The sequence below is a fragment of the Osmia bicornis genome, chromosome 10 (assembly GCF_907164935.1).
Source record: "Osmia bicornis bicornis chromosome 10, iOsmBic2.1, whole genome shotgun sequence".
NCBI lineage: Eukaryota > Metazoa > Arthropoda > Insecta > Hymenoptera > Megachilidae > Osmia > Osmia bicornis.
The window spans coordinates 3,951,248-3,970,235 of NC_060225.1; the positions used below are offsets into that span (position 1 = coordinate 3,951,248).

The 18,988-nt window shown below is 35.8% G+C and overlaps 1 protein-coding gene across 1 annotated transcript in view; it reads left to right on the forward strand.

Annotated features, from left to right (window-relative positions):
• Positions 1–16,672: 16,672 nt before the first annotated feature.
• LOC114877899 (homeobox protein unc-4-like) overlaps positions 16,673–18,988 on the forward strand; it is an 83,304-nt gene continuing 80,988 nt past the window's right edge. The window contains exon 1 of the mRNA XM_046287448.1: positions 16,673–16,792. The gene's annotated coding sequence lies outside the window, so the exon portion shown is untranslated. The remainder of the gene's footprint in view (positions 16,793–18,988) is intronic.

Consider the following 18,988-nt stretch of genomic DNA (forward strand, 5'->3'; position numbering starts at 1 on the left):
TTAAGATTTTTTAGAGCTTTGCTTTTTAATGTTGATTGCTTTAGTGTTGCGAATATAATATTCACGGTTTGAAAATCCCCTTGCTTTGCATTTTAATTGTATGTCTGTTAAATATAGCGTTGCGAATGATATTATCGCGATTGTTTCCCAGTGTTGCGACTTATAAATACGCGATTGCTTTGCATTAGTTCATAGAGTTCCCCACCAATTAGTATTGCGATAATGAATATTCGCGTTTTACATTAGAATTGCGAAATATGAAATGATGAAATGCCCAAAAACGATCCAGTGGAGCTGCCATGGTCAATAAGCCAGCTATGGACCAGCTGCAGAAGTACAGCCTTGGAATGGCTGTACTGTATTTTTTAGATTAGTGTTGCGTTTTACAAAATTCGGTAGATTTGAGTAGTGTTACGTTACAGTTCGCGTTTTTTCTTTTCTTTTTTTCAGCTTAGCGTTGCGTATAATGGAGCAGCCTTCACGCGAAAGCCTTTGTATTATATAATTAATGAATTAATGATTATTTTTGCACTTTTTAAATTAGTGTTGCGTGTAGTTTCGATTTGTTTTATAGGGTTTGCTTGGGAATTGCTCAGGGATTACTCTTATTGGCATTCAAACTTTTTTTTTCAGGTTCCCTTTTTTAATTTTGAAAATTTTGAGCATTCGCTTAGTGGAAATACTGTTAATATGAATTTAATGTTTACAGAATTTCATTATATACGATTAAGTTTTAAATGGAACTTTATTCAAAGTTTTATAAAATGAAAAATAATTAATCCTTTTAAATCAAATCACTTATTGAGTAACGATATATTTTCCTAAATCTTTTTTTTCTTCATTTTGGTACTGAAATTGTATTGATGTTCCTTCCTTTCATTGGAAATGAGTCATTTTTTTTTATTAATGAGTCATTAATAATGACTCTGATTTTTGTAAAATTTTGTTTATACTAATGCATCTTCTTTCCAGCTATTACACTTTTTGTCTTGATATGGATTCAATAAATAAGTTTCTGTTGCAGAGAAATATCTCGGGACATATTTTGGTAATTAATCCTTTTTAGTTTGTTTCAAGAAGTATTCTGGTATTAATGTAATACGAGACCTTATTATTTTTGCAAGTTGTATCTAATCTTTCGTAGTTTGTTTCAGGAAGTATTCTGGTGAGGACAATAAAATCAGCAAATTGATTCTATTTATTTATTTATGTATATTCCTTTAAATTTTTATATAAACACATTGTAAGTTTATGGTTTTGTAGAATGATTATATCTTAATGACTTATGGTAATTAAGATATAATCGTCAAACACTAATTAGGAAGCATTAGATTCAAGCGAATTTTTAGGTAGTTATTCTCAGTAATATAAGTATGTAAGACAAATATGTCATTGCATATTTATTAATTATAGATCTGTAATCAAAATCAAAATTAAAAAATGTTGTGATAGGAATAAAAAGCAACAAAGTGTACATAGATATATGTATAGATAAGTTGATAGGTATGTAGTGAATAAAAATAATGCTCCTTTTGTTGTTCGTTTGCACAACAGTCAAAAACGTTTTGCAGATGTGCATCAAGAGGATGATGTTATTGATTAAAAATAAAAATTTGCATAAATGGCAGGTGAATGGGATGAGATAGGGTGGGTCTCCAGCAACCTCACCGTAGTGAGATCTGGGCAATCGTTATTATTTGATGACTAACTAATAACTGTATCATTATTTCTATGGTACATTTATTAATTATGCAGCAAATAATACGAACGAATTGGCTGTGAAAATGCTTTTTTTCTACTTAATCGCTGTTAAATTTTTTTCAGGAACTATGCCTTTCAGATTCTGAAATCAACCACATTGCAAATACAATTTTACGGAAAGAAAATTAATAATAATAAATGCATGGTCAGTATTGTTTAATTATGTACTTATACATATAGCTATCGTAGCATACACGTGTCATTTACCTGTAAAGAAAGGTAACGTAGTATAGCATGCTGTTAGTTGGATACAATAACTGAGGTGGCGCTTGAATCAGTTTCTGTTCAGCTTCATTTTCGATCAAACATGGGCTGTTTTACCGATGCGGAATTGTTTCCTTATTTTTACCGCTCATCATTAGATGGTGCTAACAGTACAATTTTCAAATCTCGCGCTTAATAAAAAATGTAGATTTAGATTGTTAAATTGGTTATTCTATACTAATATCATTGCACAAATTAAAGAGTAATACTATTTTAATGACAGTATAAATTAAAAACTGGTGTGTTATGTAATTGCAGGAATAACTTATACATATATAAAAGAACAGAAAATTGCACTACTCCAGTAAGGAAATACATTCAATTCTTAAATTTCAATATAGTAGTAATAGCTATTTTATCTAGCATCATAATAATAATAAAATCACACTCGTTATAGCACGTATCTCTAAAAAATATTCACAATAACTCTTAAAATTAAAATAAAATTATTCACCTTGTTTATTTGAAAATTTAATGTGCAAGTGTTCGGTTTAAATACTTTTTAAGCCCAGTTTGATAATAAAGTATTGATAATTGATAAGGAAGGGTGTTCAAGCCTCACTATCTGTTGCTGGAAAGGAGAAAACCTGTATTCTAGTAATATTATAAGTTTTATAAAGATATTAAACAACCATAAAAATTTATTAGATAACAACATTAGTTACGTATTTATTATATTTGAAACATCAGATAATAATTAATCATATTTTCTTTTTAAAGGATTAATAATGATAACTTAAAGCAAGAATAGATGACGCTTGTATGAACTATATGTATAAAGCCATTATTCATCTCCATAAACAGAAAATGTGTTTCTTCTTTTCTCTTACAAATTTTAACAGAAAAGAAACAGGTTTTCTCATTATTATTAAAAAGAATCAATTCATATCACTTTATTGAGAACGAAAGTTCTGAAAACCATCGATCTGTTTGTGATAAGACTATCAATTCATTATCAGAAACATATCAAATATTTAATGAGCCCACCGTAAAAATTTACATATGATAAAAATGACATTGAATCGCACTTAGGCACCAAATATTTGAAATTATTTTATCAAATGTCGTTTATCTTCTGATTTATCAATCATTCACCATGAAATTTAATTAAAAATCCCTTCAAAAATACATTAATATTTTGTATAGATAAAATATTGCTTCACGCTTCTTCGAGAGTCAGATTTACTCAAGAAAAAGGGAAAGAACAAGCGGCAAGGAAGTGTATCGAATTCCCCATGCATATTTCATATCGCCTGACAATTTTTCTATAGATTCAAAGAATTATTGTAATTCTAGTACACGAGGCGATACCCTTCTTCGATTGATATGGATGAGACGGCTCGACTTTTGATATACGCTCGATTTGAAATGGAAAATCATGTCTGGATTGGATTCGCACGTGAGCTGAAATAAAGTGACATCGGCAGGTTTAAACCCGGCTATATTTGCCTGGGCTACGATACCAGTTTGGCATAATACGTGTGCCAGAATTTATATGGTGCTCGTTACAGGAAGCCCGGGCATGCATACAATTATTAACCGTACAATGAACGGGGTTACGTTTCATTATTTCGTTCTACTTCCGTTTCAATGAAACCTTTAACTTTTAATAATTTTCTATATTTTTATGAAAATATCGCACCACGATTCCAAATTTGCAAATTATTCCTGCTGAAAATGACTTTAATAAGATTTAAATGATTTCGAGGAGTAAAAAAATCCTGCCTTTAATAGTAGAGGAAATAATTGAAAATTAACATCCTGTATTAATATACAATTGGAAGAACAGTGTGAAATTTGAGAAATGAAAACACTTATACAATTGAAACACGAGGAAATTTTATATGTAACGTTTCATTTCTTTTCTTTGTATTGTTTTATATGGAATTTTTGGAAAAAGTGAAAAGGGATTTCACTTATCAAAAATGTGATAATCTACTTATAGAAAATTTAATATACAACAATGTGGAATAATTTGCACACTTGTTAAGAGCAGAGAGATCGTAGGAAATCGCGCGAGTTGCATCTTTAAAACGGTCCTTTATTTTCCAAAACGAGCGACGAACAAGTTGTTTCTCACCTCGATCGACATTCCGGTCCAACTAATTCCAAAGTTGCCCGCTGCCGAGCCGCATAAAATTAAGGAAATCTATCCGCTACACGAAAAGTAATCCCGCCGAAAAGAAGCCACGCTTCACAATGAATATGAATACAAAGTTTCAGAAGAAAGCGTGACGAAGGTAAAGGGGGATGAGAGAGTCGAGGGTGGCAACAGAAGGAGAAAAGGAAAGGCGAACAGACGCGAACCAGGTCCCTGGCAGCAACTTAAATTGACTCGATAAAAGTTCGCGGAATAAAGCGGCCCTGAGCTTCGCCACTATATCAGAAACATCTGCCAAACGTTATTACAACTTTGAATAAAGAACGGCGCCCGTGGTGGTAGAGAAAAAGGGGGTGTTAACCGGTCGGATGGAAAGAGAGGAAATATTCTTTGGTGGATCCGCCACGAGGACGAGGACGACGAAGAAGCAACGGAATCCCTGGCGTGACGAAACTTTTTCGTTCTTCTCGTCGACCGTGAGAACTTGCACGATAAATCAAGTCGTTATTTTAATTTTTCCACGTCCCTGTATTAACCGTGCCACGCCACCCGTCCGCTCGCTTTGCTATCCCTTTTAATTTCCATCATCCGCTTTATGTAGAATTCTTGCTCGCTTATTGTCCCTGGACGTATGCCATCGCTCAACACCGGTTAACCCCTTAACCGCGGAGTCTGGGTCAATCGAGACCCAAATTTGAAAAACATATAGATGGATATTAAATATTTAATTTTTAAACAAAAGAATTTTGTATATTCGAAGAATTTTTGGAGAAACAGTGTAAAATCTGGGAAATGAAGATTGGGGTTCTCTCCATGGTCCGCCGTCCGAAAGTTTTATTTCCTTTTTTTTTAACTTCATATGAAATTTGGGGGAAAGTTAGAAAGGATTTTACTTATGAAAAGTGTAACAGTCCTACTTATAGAAAATTTAGTAGGAGTCTATATTCAAGTGAATCAATTAAAAGACCTAAAACAACATCCTCGACAATCATTGGCGTAACCTAGGGCTCACAAATGGACGTTATTCGAATAGAATTTCATTTGAATAATTTTGTGATTAAAATTGCGCATAAGACAACATTATTCGCAAATAATGTATATTATTGTGAATATTCAACTCTGATAGGAAGCAAAATGAAAAATTTAATTAAAAATAAATTGCACTAAAATTCAATATGCAATACATCTAAATACAAAAATATATGATAATATTTATATTACTAAAATTTATGAATAGAAGCTATGCGAGGATTAAAAAACACCTCTAGTAAAGGTAAGAAAGCCAATTCATTGTGAGATAATAATTCTAGTTACGCCAATGTGAACAGGGAATCGTTGAAGCGAGAAATGAAAAAAAAGTCAAGTAGATACCTTGTACCTCAATTTATAACGCGATTCTGTTTCTTCCTCCGAGGTTTTCAATGGACCCGTCGATCTCCTTCGAGCCAATCGTTTACAACGTGAAATCGCGAGGCCAACGATTTCGCCAAGGAGGAAGCTGAAAAGAAAGAGTCGAAAAAAAAAGGAACAGACGCGATGTCCATATCTGAACAGCGATCTTTTGTGGTGGCTTCTGGTCTTCGAAGCATCGTAACCGTTCGATGCCGATATCTTTCGATCGGCTACCTTCCTTTCAACGAGATAGACTTCTCTCGGCCCCGTCCTTTCCTCTTTTTACCCTCCACGATCACGTCTTCGCGGTTTTGTTCGGTAAACAAGCCGATGATTGTTGCGGTCGAACAACGTTTTCATAACGGCACGCCATTTCTCGGTCCCTGTGAAAAATCCATTATCGCCGCCTCTCGCTTGGGAACACTTTTGTTTCGCTCGCGAGACATTGTGCTATTACGGTGTCCAATGAAAAATTGCTCCATTCTTCTTTCAGGCGGAGGATGTAACAAAAGAATTAAAGAATGTTTGACAATATTTAGTGATGTATAGGAGGAGTTTAATATTGATTTAAAGAACTTTCAAAATTATTAGTATATTAAATGTTAGGAGAGGTACTTGTGATCAACATTAGACCCTTAATTAGGTAGGGGTTAAGAAGGGCCCAAAGAATGTGGATTGGCCTCCTTACTATTCTAAAATTGTAGCATTCCAAGATTTTAGAATTTCAAAATTCAAGTATTCCAGATCTTCAAACTTTTCAGAATTTCAAGATTCCACATTACCAACACTCAAAAATCTAAAAATTTCAAAATTCTAAGATTCCAGATTGCCAAAACTTGAAATCTACAAATTTCAGAATATCAAAACTCCAGAATTTTAAATTTTCAAAACGCTCTAAAATTTCCAAACTCAATTTACTTATACGCAAAATTAATATCTTCCTTTTCTTTGCCTCCTCAGCCTATCTGAATTAATAAGTTACACCTATCAGTACCATTCTGACAGGTTCAATTAATCCAACTTCAACAGTATATCTACCAAACCCATGTCTCTGTCGCAATTGATATTACCAAACCGTCGAAGAAGTAAAGGGAGCTAGATAGAGCAGGTAGAAGGAAGAGACAGAATCGATTGGAATTAATCGAGTCCGCATGGGCGGAAGGGGAGGGGTTAGCCAAGATTTCTGACGATTTAATTCCGGTGTGCCGGTGTTTCCATCGTCGCCTGGCAGCCGTGGAATCGAACTCGGTTTCGCTTCGATTCCAATTGATAGGCGTTGGACGTGAATCGCGTTCGCCGGCCACGTTTCGATCCATGGAACTCGAGGATTCCGTGGCGACCATTAGTAACCGAATTAATTAGGCAAATCGGTAGCCACGATGCAGTTACAATTAATCTGCACCGCGATTCCGTGAGCGTGCACCTATTTCCGAACGATGTACATTCTGCGGTGGGTAATTGTGCGGTTCCACCATCGACCGTTTCTCTACCTCGATAACAAAATAGCCCAACTTCCGGTATACCCTACCACCCCCCTTTGTTTTTGTTAATTATGGATGCTCCAGGTAATTGAGATACGATTGGTAATTCTCTGGCTCGATACTTTATCCAATTATTTTGTTTTTTATTGTTAATTTGTTGTGGATGGGTCATAAGGGTCACTTAACCTTTTGTTTATGGCAAATTTGAAGAAGAGAAGACCTGAATTTTTGCAGGTTCAATGTTTTTGAAATTAGAGATTTGCATTGTTAAAAATGATTAAATATTGAAATAAGAGAGCCACAATTTTCATTTTCTAAATTTTATACTATTCCTTTAAGAATTATTCTTTCAATATATGAAAGTCAGATCTTTTGGTGCATCTTTGATAAATAAGTAGAAACAAAACCGTTAGCGGTTATAAACGGAACGTTGACTATATTTAAGCGAATATTTATCTCGTTTTCCCATGGACGACGTTTCCGTCGTCGTTATTTCATCGTTATTTCCGGCACATGGTTAAGCGAGAATTATTACTCACGCTTCCCGGTATCGGCTAGCTACGATCCACTCTCGTCATCGTTTTTCTTGCTATAAACCACCGAAATTAAGTTATGAACTGAAATTACAGCCACTTCACGGATAATGTATGCCGTCCCGGTTCGAAAGAACCACTGGCACAATGGGAACTTTATGTCCTGTTGGTTTTCACTTAGAAAGTGAATTTAAAAAACCGTTCCTTCACAAATTTTCAAACTATATCAACGTCCGTTAAAAGCATCGAAGAATGTATAATTTCAAATTTTGGAGATCTGTTATGAACCTCATGATAAAATTATCTAATACATTAACCCTCCAATAGAGTCATTAAAAATTTTGTATTACAATTCATCTGGTTCAAGACAAAGATAAAAATATTAAAATACTTTCCAAAAAGGAAGAAAATATTTTTAATCTCTTAACAAACTGGAAACCCTAACAAATCTCGGTGAAACGAGGACGGAGAGAAGAAATTGGTTTTCCAGCTTCGAAAATGCACTTCGGATCTCTCGAAACTCTTTCCGCAGCGTGATTAGAGGCGATCGTAAAACAGATCGTGGCGATTAATTATCGGGCGTAGCAAGAGGCTCCGCACCATAATCCGGCCGAGTTTAAATGTCGAGAATGGGGGCCCCGAAATCGCGTCGGGGTGTGATTTGTGGCGGACGCTTAGAGGACGAAATTGCACCGCAGGACCAAGCAGGATCGGTTCTACGTCAGGGTGATTAGACGTTATTGATGTTAGAACGGTACTGCAGCTTCGTGGGCAATGAGCATCTGAATCATTCCCTGTTGCCGCGCGTGTGCTGCGGAATTAACGTTTAATCCATATTCTTTGCGTTAACACTCGATGTTAACACTCGGGACTTTCGTTATGGACTCGACGATCCTGACAGAGAGTTTAATCCCTTTACTATTAGCGTCACGCGAATGAACAGAATAAAATGTATTTCCTTCTGTCGTGGAATCTAGAATTTGTATAATTTACACTTTTATTCGTTTGTGATTAACAGCGCGTATACAGGGAAGAACTATTAATTAAAATAAACGAAAGATGAGTCGAGCAATCAAGATTCGTAATTAATAAGAAGGCTAATCTCTCCGTATAATCTACCCAATCTTTAATTATTTTACCTGGAATTGTTAATTGGTCGCGGCGAGGATAAAACATAAGTCCAGATTGTTTTAATTGCTGTCTGTTTCGCGTCTGATTCGCTTCGGATAACTATAATTGCAAGTTTGTTCGCGAATTCGTGCACCTCGCGAGTTCACATTGTTATTGCAACAAAGGATCCGCCATGTGGTTACACCATCCTTGTTCTCTATCTGTTACACCTTGTAATAAGGATTTTCTTACGTTTATCCCTCTGTCGACCCTTCAGAACTGCAGAAATCGTTGTTCCCTGATCGGCCGGCCGGGAACGATAAGGGAAACATATTTATTTCCAGGTGAACCGAGGCGAATAGCAGAGACGTGATGCGGAAACGATATCTGGATGTTCGCGAAAATAACAGAGGCTTCGTATACAGTCCTCGCAGAAAGTCTGATCCGTCACAAAACAAATTTTAGTATATTTATCTTTTTACAGATAAAAATCAATTTTATTACAAAACGTAAACAGTATTGCATTTGACTGAAAATTTATTTAGCCCTCGGATGGCGGACCATGGAGAAAGCCCCAATTATAATCCAATATCGTATTTCATTTTATTTTCATAAAAGTGTTTACATTTCAATTTTAAATATATTTGCATTAGTGTTTCGTGTCGTTAAATAATAATTTTATTGCAAAATATAGATGATTGAAAATATATTTAAATGGCAAAAGAATTTCAGAATAACGTTTCGTATAAAGATTTTTATTAGTTTGGTTTCGATTTTGTTATTGGAATTTGTAGTAACAGAAAGGGATGATTTTCAGATAGAGTGTACAAAAATTTTTCATTTCGCTTGTACGTAAAGTTTTATATTCCGAGGAGACAGTCGGGATGCCGTACATCTTTCTGATCTCCAATCGAGCCGTCGCTTAGCGAAGCGTGAAACACATTTGCTCGAATCGTGGTACCCTTAACCACGCAAGCTCTTACACACACCATGGATCCCCAGCTCGGTTGTGCTAAAGTAAAACTCGAGCGGAATACTATATAACCACTATTCAGCCATCTTCTGGGAAACATTTGCTGAATACTTTTTCCCATATTCCGTGAGATACGTTTCAGGTGTTTAGAGGATTCCATGCTTAGAGTACGTTTATTTGAAGATTATAATTATTGTGTAAGAAGAGATCTAATATTCTATCACTGAAATTAGTTTTCTAATAATGTAGAATAATTTAATATTATTTCACAATATTAAATAAAATACCTTAGGGCATTTATTGAAACTCGATCAACTGGTTGATTTATTTAATCTTTAGTAGATAATAAAAACAATTATAAGCAGAAATAATAAGAATATATAATATTTTGCATTAGATAGATATTAGAAATACCTCTGATTATATCTGTATCCACTTAAAGACGTTTAACACGTAGGCTGCGACACCAGAAATGAACATGTTTAACCAGACACTCTATAATTGCTAATATTCAGAATACATTCTTAATTAAATTTCATTTCCTCACTTGTGTAATAATATAATATTAATATCACTTAACATTTTCTTAGATCATTTGATTACATTAATACGTTGATTGCTGCAGTGGAAATTGATATTTGTGATAAGATACTTTGAAACTCTAATGGTAAACATATCACAGAGTTAATATAATTGAATTTAATTTTATTATAATAAATTTGATGCAATCGTGTTCTGAATAATTCTAATTTTAATGTGCCAGACTACAAACGTCCATTTCTATTGTAGTATTCAATATGTTGAGAGCAAATTAATTTTCAAATTTAGGTTTTCAATTTGCTGTAGCAAATGCTGTTCAACATTATTTTATTACTTCTTGAACAACGGAGCCTGGGTCAATCGTGACCCAAACTTACAAAACGTGTATTATTGGCGCTCTCTCCATGGTCCGCTGTCTGAGGGTTAATGATAGGAACAATTAATTTTCAAATTTAAGCTTCTGGCTTTTTACCTTAGGTGGCAATGCTTTCCAAATCATTTTTGTTTCTTTTTTATCACGTATCAAGTTAAAATTGGCCGCCGTCTCGAAGTATCAATCACCAATGATTCCTATGACAGGCAAATAAGTTCTTTATCTTCCAACTTAACAATCACCAATTAAAACAATTTGTAATCAAAAAACCATCCACTATGGCACCCATTAATAATCTCTTCGTCAATTTAATCTATTATATACCTGAAACTTGTTTAAACAGTTCCAAACGTATGACTATTCTTCCAAGCAACGAAACTTCGAAACGAAGAATAAAAGAAAAAAAGAAATCAGCGGTCGTAACGGATTTTTATTCGGTAGAAAGTATTCGAAGGCAGCGAGCTCGTGCAAAGAGATACATAGGAACTAGCAGAAGCAGAATTGAGCGTCGGATAATTGTTTCGAACAATCCCGGGCGACGCTTTTCGTCGGTTTCCATGGCGACTTGCGCCAGTCGAACAGTTCGCAGCCAGTCGTTTGGTAATCGAAACACACCGAGGGTGGGGAGTTTTACCCCTCTCTCTAGGGGAATGCTGGTGGGGAATCAGAGGAACACGTAGGCGTAGGCGGGGCAAAAGTTGAACGAAGAAGTCGCGTTCGTTGGAAACGCCTCTTCCGCTGTTCATTCCCCTCGTCGTACAACGTTCGCGGACGAACCCTCGTCGAAATCGTTTCGTTTTTATTATCGCTCTTAAAACAGTCGAGCCACGACGTCGGCAGGGCACATCGATCCACATTAGCTCCTAATTTCACGTTATTACCCCCACTAGCTTGCTCGAGCGCACGACCAACAGCTTGCCCGGGACCCTTGATTTTTCAGTTTTATCACCTTCCGTTCTAAATCATTTTTTTTTCTAAGTAAATCTTCTTAATTAACGCATCAAGTAGGTTTCAAAATAATTGCAAACTGTTGCGATAGAAAAGAAAAGAAATATTTTCAAATGGAAAATTAATTAAAGTGCTGTACACGTTAGTTTATAAGTCTCATAAGTTTGAGGCCTAGTCCAAAGACTTTTTTACAAGTATTCCTGTATAATTTTTTATATTTAATAGAAGAATGTTAATTTAATTATATTCGCAAATTTGATCCAAAGTACCCTATAAAACGATTCATTTCTAAATATATAGTTCACATCAAATATTCGAAACTGTAGTTTGAATAATCGAGTGACGAGGTGCTATCATTCAGCAGCTCAATCTATCTCTTATCTTAGCGTGCCTCACTGATTCGTTTCATCTGCCTTTTCATTTCCGCTTCTCCATCATTCTCGATTGTCCCAACGAAAATAAAATTGTTGTTCCCACCGATATACCTACTCTTTTATTATCAATGAAACAGTTAAAGTCATCCCAGCTTATTTCATTCGTATCAGAAAGATTTAGTCAATCTCAAACAAAAATTCTACAATATTTTCTTCGTTTTTTGTCATTTATCAGCTAATAGATGAAAATTTCTTCTGTATAATATTACGATGACTTCACGAATATCATCGCTCATCTAACACACCATTTTGTCGGATGGTTCCATCTACCAATTCATTTCCGCTTCTTTCATCGGCATCGATCGTTTCGATCAAACGAGGCACGCAATTTGATTAACTCACGAAAGCTCTGCGTTAATCGTGAATCATAACAATGATAAAAATTGAAGGTTCATATCGAACACGAGTCTAAAGCAACCATCAACTATGAGAATAGTAAACAGGATTCCTTGCGGTTTCATTTGGAAAATAGAAGAGATTTCAGAATATGTTTCACTGTTATCAACGATGCCATCGCTTATAGAAGGCCCGATAGGATGAAACAGCGACTCGATTAACACGCGCATGTGCCGGTAGGCGTATATCGACATTTATTGCCTACCATTCTGGTCGATAATAGGACACATGATGCTGCGTAATCAGTTTACTGCGAGAATTGCTAAATCTCTTGCAATCGGTTCGTTTAGAACGTAAACATGAACCATGGGTAGAATTCTAGGAAGTGTAATCGGGAAAATGATGTTTCAACGTTTAAAGATTAATGAATAGAAACATGTAATGTTATAGTAATTTTGGTTTTATCAAATTTTTGAGGATATACTGGTATCCAAATATTAACTTGGTATCCGAAATCGACTCGAGGTTTGGGTACCCGAATTTCCGAGTACCCGCACACTTCCATAAATTTTAAATTAAAACGTAGGCCGGTAGGGATTTGGGGCCTAATTAATTAAAATTAGGATCCGTCGTATCATTCATCTCCGTGTAAAATTTTAGTCCCGGTTCGCCCATGGTTTCAAGTGCTAAAATATGAAATTACATATCCCAGAATATATTTTAATAATAATTTTTCGTCATATTTCTGTTAATTTCTCGAATCCCTTGCTTTCAAGCTAATAGAAACTAATGCTGTAAAATTGCAGCAAACGAAAAAATAAATATCTGTTTGTAATTGTAGCAACGTTAAATGCTACTCGTTGAAAATCCTATAAATTAGCAGGACTTTCGTGCTGTTATTCCCGTTGGAAATGAACGAGATGTCCATTGATGCACACTCGCGTCGGCGTTTGTTGCTCGCGAAATAGAACAAATGGTGGAAGGTAATTAATTTACGTGGACAAAACCAGTAACACGTTCGATGCATGCAAGCAGCGTGCAGAGAGGCCCTTTCTCACGCGATATCCCGTGATATTCGTATCGAACATCGTGTATATAAGTACGTACATATGGACTCGTCTTAATATTCCATGCTGTACCTTCGATTCTCGTGTTTCATCGCAGGTGTCTCGATCCTACCCACGTAGAAAACGTGTTTGCTTTTTTTTCCCTTCCTTTTGATTTATTGAACATCAGTGGAATATTGATTACTTTTTACTTTAACTCGTTACGTGGCAAAAATTTTTCATAAACGACCATTTAATATTTTATTTTACAAATTTCTTTATTTGACAAAATTAAATTGGGTAATATTATATGTTAAGTATAATGATCAAGTCATCAATTTTCCATTTTTTCATTTGATTTTCTAATTGATTGGTTCTGCAATAGTGCCTCTACGCGTGAATAAAGGCATCGTTTTTGAATGTTAACTGGAATAAAAAGGGGAGCAGCGAAAGTTAATCGAGTAAAATCAGATTGTCGACGATGAGGATGCAATTAAAAGGTTGCACGAGGCCGTGTGTGTCAAACTTGGCACGAAAAGTGGGACGTACATATGTTTCTCGTGTTCTCGCGGAGAAACAGCTGTCTCTATTCGCGGTGAATCCCTTGGCAGCAGGAAAATTAGGTACGGATTCCTCTAGTCTCGATCGGAGATGCCCGTCACGAATTAGCATTTATATCACCGTGGTACCGTGCAACGAGGTGGAAATGGAATATCCAGAACGCCGTGATAGAGATTCACCCGGTCTTCCCGCTGCGAATTAATACATCCCTGTCTTCTGCAACTGAAATCGATCGCCTTGTAACCGGTAATCTTCTGTCCGGGTTAATTAATCTTTAGATGTATCAATTATTTTATTCTTTCAAATTACCTCCCTACAAATGGCTAATCATTTACATGTTTCTTCTTGTTGTTGTGCAAAATACGTCACGATGACTTCATAATAATATGTTAATATTGGTAGAGATGGATCGTGTTTAATCCATCGATTTAATTAATAAAAATTAAGGAATTTAGGCTAATTAATAGAGCTAGATATTAGACTGGTTCTAATTTAGGTCATAGATTTTAATTAAGGATGCACGGGTACCCGAAATTACGGGCTCGAGGGAACTTGGGAAAATTCGAGCGGACCCGGAAATATTCGGACGGTCGCGCCCGGAAGAAGTCGGGTAAATTCGGTTTCGGATTCATATGGTTCCGATTTCTCAGGTACCCGCACTCTAATTTTAATTATATAAAAGAAACTTTTCGTTTGATTATCCGTGCTTCAGCACACGACATGTGTTAATAAAACGGACAGCCTCAAAGCACAAAAACATCCTGCACGCAGTTAAGGTTGATCGATTTCGTGTCACCAACGAACGTGTATGATTCTCGTGGGAGTCGAGAATCGAATAACGCGTCGTGTTGCAAAAGCTGTTTGCTTCCTTTCAAGGCAGACGGTGCGCAAAGAAAATGAATCGCTAATTACGTGCACCATCCTCGTATAAAAAAAACGGAGCAACATGATTAATGAGAATTGTCTTGCTAATTAACGTCGAGCTTTCTCTGCCACTTTCCTTCACTTTTATCCTTTTGATGTCAGCCAAAAAGACAATCTTGTCAAAGCCATCGATATTTCAAAATTTCTCAAATGCAAAAAATTTATTACAAAAAATTGCTCTGTTGTGTAATAATAATAATAATAGTAATTTCCAACGAAATAACTTTAATTATTTATAATTCTATGCTTGATATCGGCTTACACGGTGCGGGTATCATTTCAAAAATTTTCTTTTCCTGGAAAAATCACGAGCCACGCCTGATAATTACCGAAAATCCCGTTTTCTCGATTGAACGCGTAACGACGCGCAAATCACCGTAATCCGGTATGCGAGGCTGGTCGTTGCTTCGGGTCAATCGTGCACCATCATCGTTCCACGTTACTATTAGAATGTTTACCATGGACTACGCGTAAATACGAGCGAACGTGAAGCATTTTGAGCACGGAACAATGATAGTTGGAAGCCGCGGGCCACGAAACGTCCCCGTGGTGGCTCGTCAAAGAGGGACACGTCAGCAGTACACCCAGGATAGTCCCCTTTTTCGGTCCTGTGGGACGAACGCGACCGACCACCGAGAAAAGATCGATGGAAACGATAAGGAGAACGTTTTTGATCGGCCGCCACGTCGCGTTAAGAGATGATCACGATGATCGGACACGTTAATTACGCGATTCCCTCGCCATCTCTAGCTTCAATATGGCGACAGAAGCTTTGTCCAAGGACGTTTTTATCATAGATAAATTCTGTATCGATGATCGTGTAAAAATCATCTGCTAGGTGACGTATAGTAGGTGAAATCATTGGTTTAAATGTTAGATTGTATGGGTGGTTGCAGTATGAAATCAACTTTCACCCAGCAACGATAAAGTTATCGATTCAGAGTTTCAGATAAGTTTATCTTGCATCTGACAATCGCATGATTTGTATGGTCTTTTGGAAACGTTTGATTTATTCGCTTTCTTTATGAAGTTGGCTTGAAATATTGAATATCCCACTGAGAAGGGAAATTATATGTTTATCAGTTATTTAAATAATGAATTAATTTAATGATCGCTTAATTCTTGTATCAATACTGGTGTTCAGAATTATTTGCAATTTGTTCTTTTACATATTTATGTAACTTTGAGATAATATATCAAAGTTTCAGGGTGCATTCAAAATTCTATAGGAATTTAATTGATTAAATTATCAGAAAGTTAATTAAAAATTTTAAAAATGAATATAATATAAAATACAAAATTAAATTAAAATTCTTCATGAATCCGCTGTCCGAGGGTTAAGAAATAAGAACACTAGAATAATTATAAATCTTATATCATTAAAATTACACTGATAATGTAGAATAACAAACAGAAGTATTCTATTAGAAAATTAATTTTGAATAACTTCAATAATCCATTTTATCGTGTGTCTGACTAACATAGTTATTTCTATTGTGTCATTCAATGTGTTAATGTAAGAAATATTATCTTAATAATTATGAAAATTATTTCATTATTTACTTTCACAAACGTATAAAATTGAAATTACTAAAATCGAATATTTTATTTTAAAGGATTTTGAATGTACGTAACTCAAGGTATACGTGCATACCCACTCTATTTACAACAGCCAACGACGACTTGTTTTTATTTCTTCTTCTCGTATTCCTTCGAGAATATTTATATTGAAACACCTCGCAGTTATAGAATCTTCGCCTCTGCGTCTGCAAATCACACATGTAAACATTTCCATTTCCATAGTCGGAAATATTTGATCGAGGCGTGTCGACGTTTGCCGAACTTGATTCCGAATGTCAAAATTAACAGGCCAAGTTCAGTTCCTCTCCGTCGGTCGTATAATGAACACGTGTTATTAAGTGCGAAGTGCTTGTGGGTCTATTTATTCTTCTGGTACACGGATGGTTCATCCCTGGCCATCTTCTGGGTTCTGGATTCTACCATGGGTGTTCATGGTAACGTACTTACTTATTTTTTGTTATTATTTTATGAACGCATTGGCTGCTTTGATGGAAGTACTTATACCTATACGTATAATATATAATACTATAATGTTGTGTATGATCATTCAAATTAATAATATTAAGTATTAATTTCTTTTATCTAATATTTCAATATGTTATTACAAATTAATTATTAATGAAATCCTAGTGGTATTTAGAATTTTGTGTAGTATTTATTTGTTAAGTGTTTTATTAAATTTCAATATTAGTGTCAGGATATTATCACTAGAATGACAGATTTCAAGTTTCTTATTTTAAATTATAACATTTATTAAAGTGTTTTTGATAAAATATATATCGACTTTTGTTAAGATAAAGAATTATTATTATATTCTGGTTTATATTTCATTCTTCTCTATTTATTTTATTTTATTTTCAATTTAAAAGTCAATGTATATTAACCAGTTGTAATGTTAAATTCTAATTCTAATCTTAAAATTTGCTAATAATTTTTTATTTTACCAATGAAGAAAAATTGAAAATTCTAAATAGTTCTAATTTAATAGCTAAAGGCTGCACATACTCGTATATATTTTTCCAAGTATCATACAAACGATAAATAGAATTTTGCATTGTTTTCCTTAAAAGAATCGTGGTAATACTTCCATCAGAATCCGCTTGATTCTCGTTTCCCCTTTTTCTCCTGTCGGAGGACTTCCTCCTGTCCCGGCGTTCGCTTTTCATTATCACCCAGCACGGGATCTGCTTGAGTGAGACATAACCAGCCGAGAACGGGCCAGGCACCTAACAAGACGTACAAAATAAATTGAGAGACGCGAGATTAATGAAACACCCGTAGGCGGCGGCGAGCTCGAAAGGAACGCGGCTAAAAAAGCCCCGTGAAACGAGAGAGATCGAACGAATCGAAAGAGAACAGAGAACTCTTGTTACGGCATTTTTGCGTGCTGCAACACCGACACGAATCGGGTACCTGACCGACTGGTTAGCCTAATTTACTCGTTTTTAATTACCTCTTACCTATCGTTCTTGTGATCACCTTGTTCCGGCTTCTTTTTCTTTCAAAAATCAACGTCGATATATTAATTGCATTATGACAGACTTTTGGTGAAAATTTTTGAATTATTTAAACAAAGTAAGGAGTTCAACCCTTGGATGGCGGACCATGGAGAGAGTCCCAATTTTAATTTAATTTTGTATTTTAAATTATTTAAATTTTTTAAATTTTACATTGTTCTTTTAAAATTACGCTTTCGATATATGAAAGTCTTTCGTTTAAAAATTACACATTTAACTTTGCAAATTTTGGTCACGATTGCTCCAGACTTCACTGTTCAAGGGGTTAATCTGTAATAGTTAATTTTCTGTTTAATTCTAAATTATGAATTATTTTATTTCACAATTTTGCTACTCTTCTATGCTTCAATCTCTCCAGGTCATAAACTCTAACATAACGAACCACGCCATGTAAAAAAGTTTGCAAAAAGGCAGGAAAAAAAACGTGAAATTAACCAACACTAGTTAGTTCCGATAAACGTACACGGCGGCGGAAACCACATGAAACGAAAAATTCGTTTGGTCGGTTGATTGTTTCACGACGCGTTTTTCGAAAAACCAATTCCGCTCTTCAATGAACGAAACGCATTCCACCGGGTTTGCGGGCAAATGAAAAAAATAAAATCCCCGTAACAGCGTGTTGGAAGTCAATCTACGTAGCCGTCACATACGCGCGCAGCGGAGCTCGTTAAAAAATCATCACCGAATTAAATCGAGTCGCCTCTTTCCGCCGTGTAAACAACCCCCTCCGTTCGCGTATAGATTTCGAGGGGTCGAGAGAGGCCGACTTTCGGGACAGCGGCGGCAGTCTGACCCTCAATAATAGATGGCACCCCTGGGTACCGCAAATGAACCACGAAATGCTGCCGGTGCCCAGGACCAACCTGTCATAGGTCCTGCCGAGACGCTGCACCATCTGTCCACCGTTCGGATGCAACGATGCACTTCCAGAGATAACGTGGAATTCGAGGCCTGATCCTTGCCTCACGATCGCGTTTAACGCCACTTCCAACGATCGTTTATGACGGACGAGGCGTTGAAGGGTGAGTCGTCAGGGGTTGACCGATTAGGAACACACCAAATGGCAGACACTCGACAAATGTTACTGTTTCTGTTGACAGACCTTTGATTTCC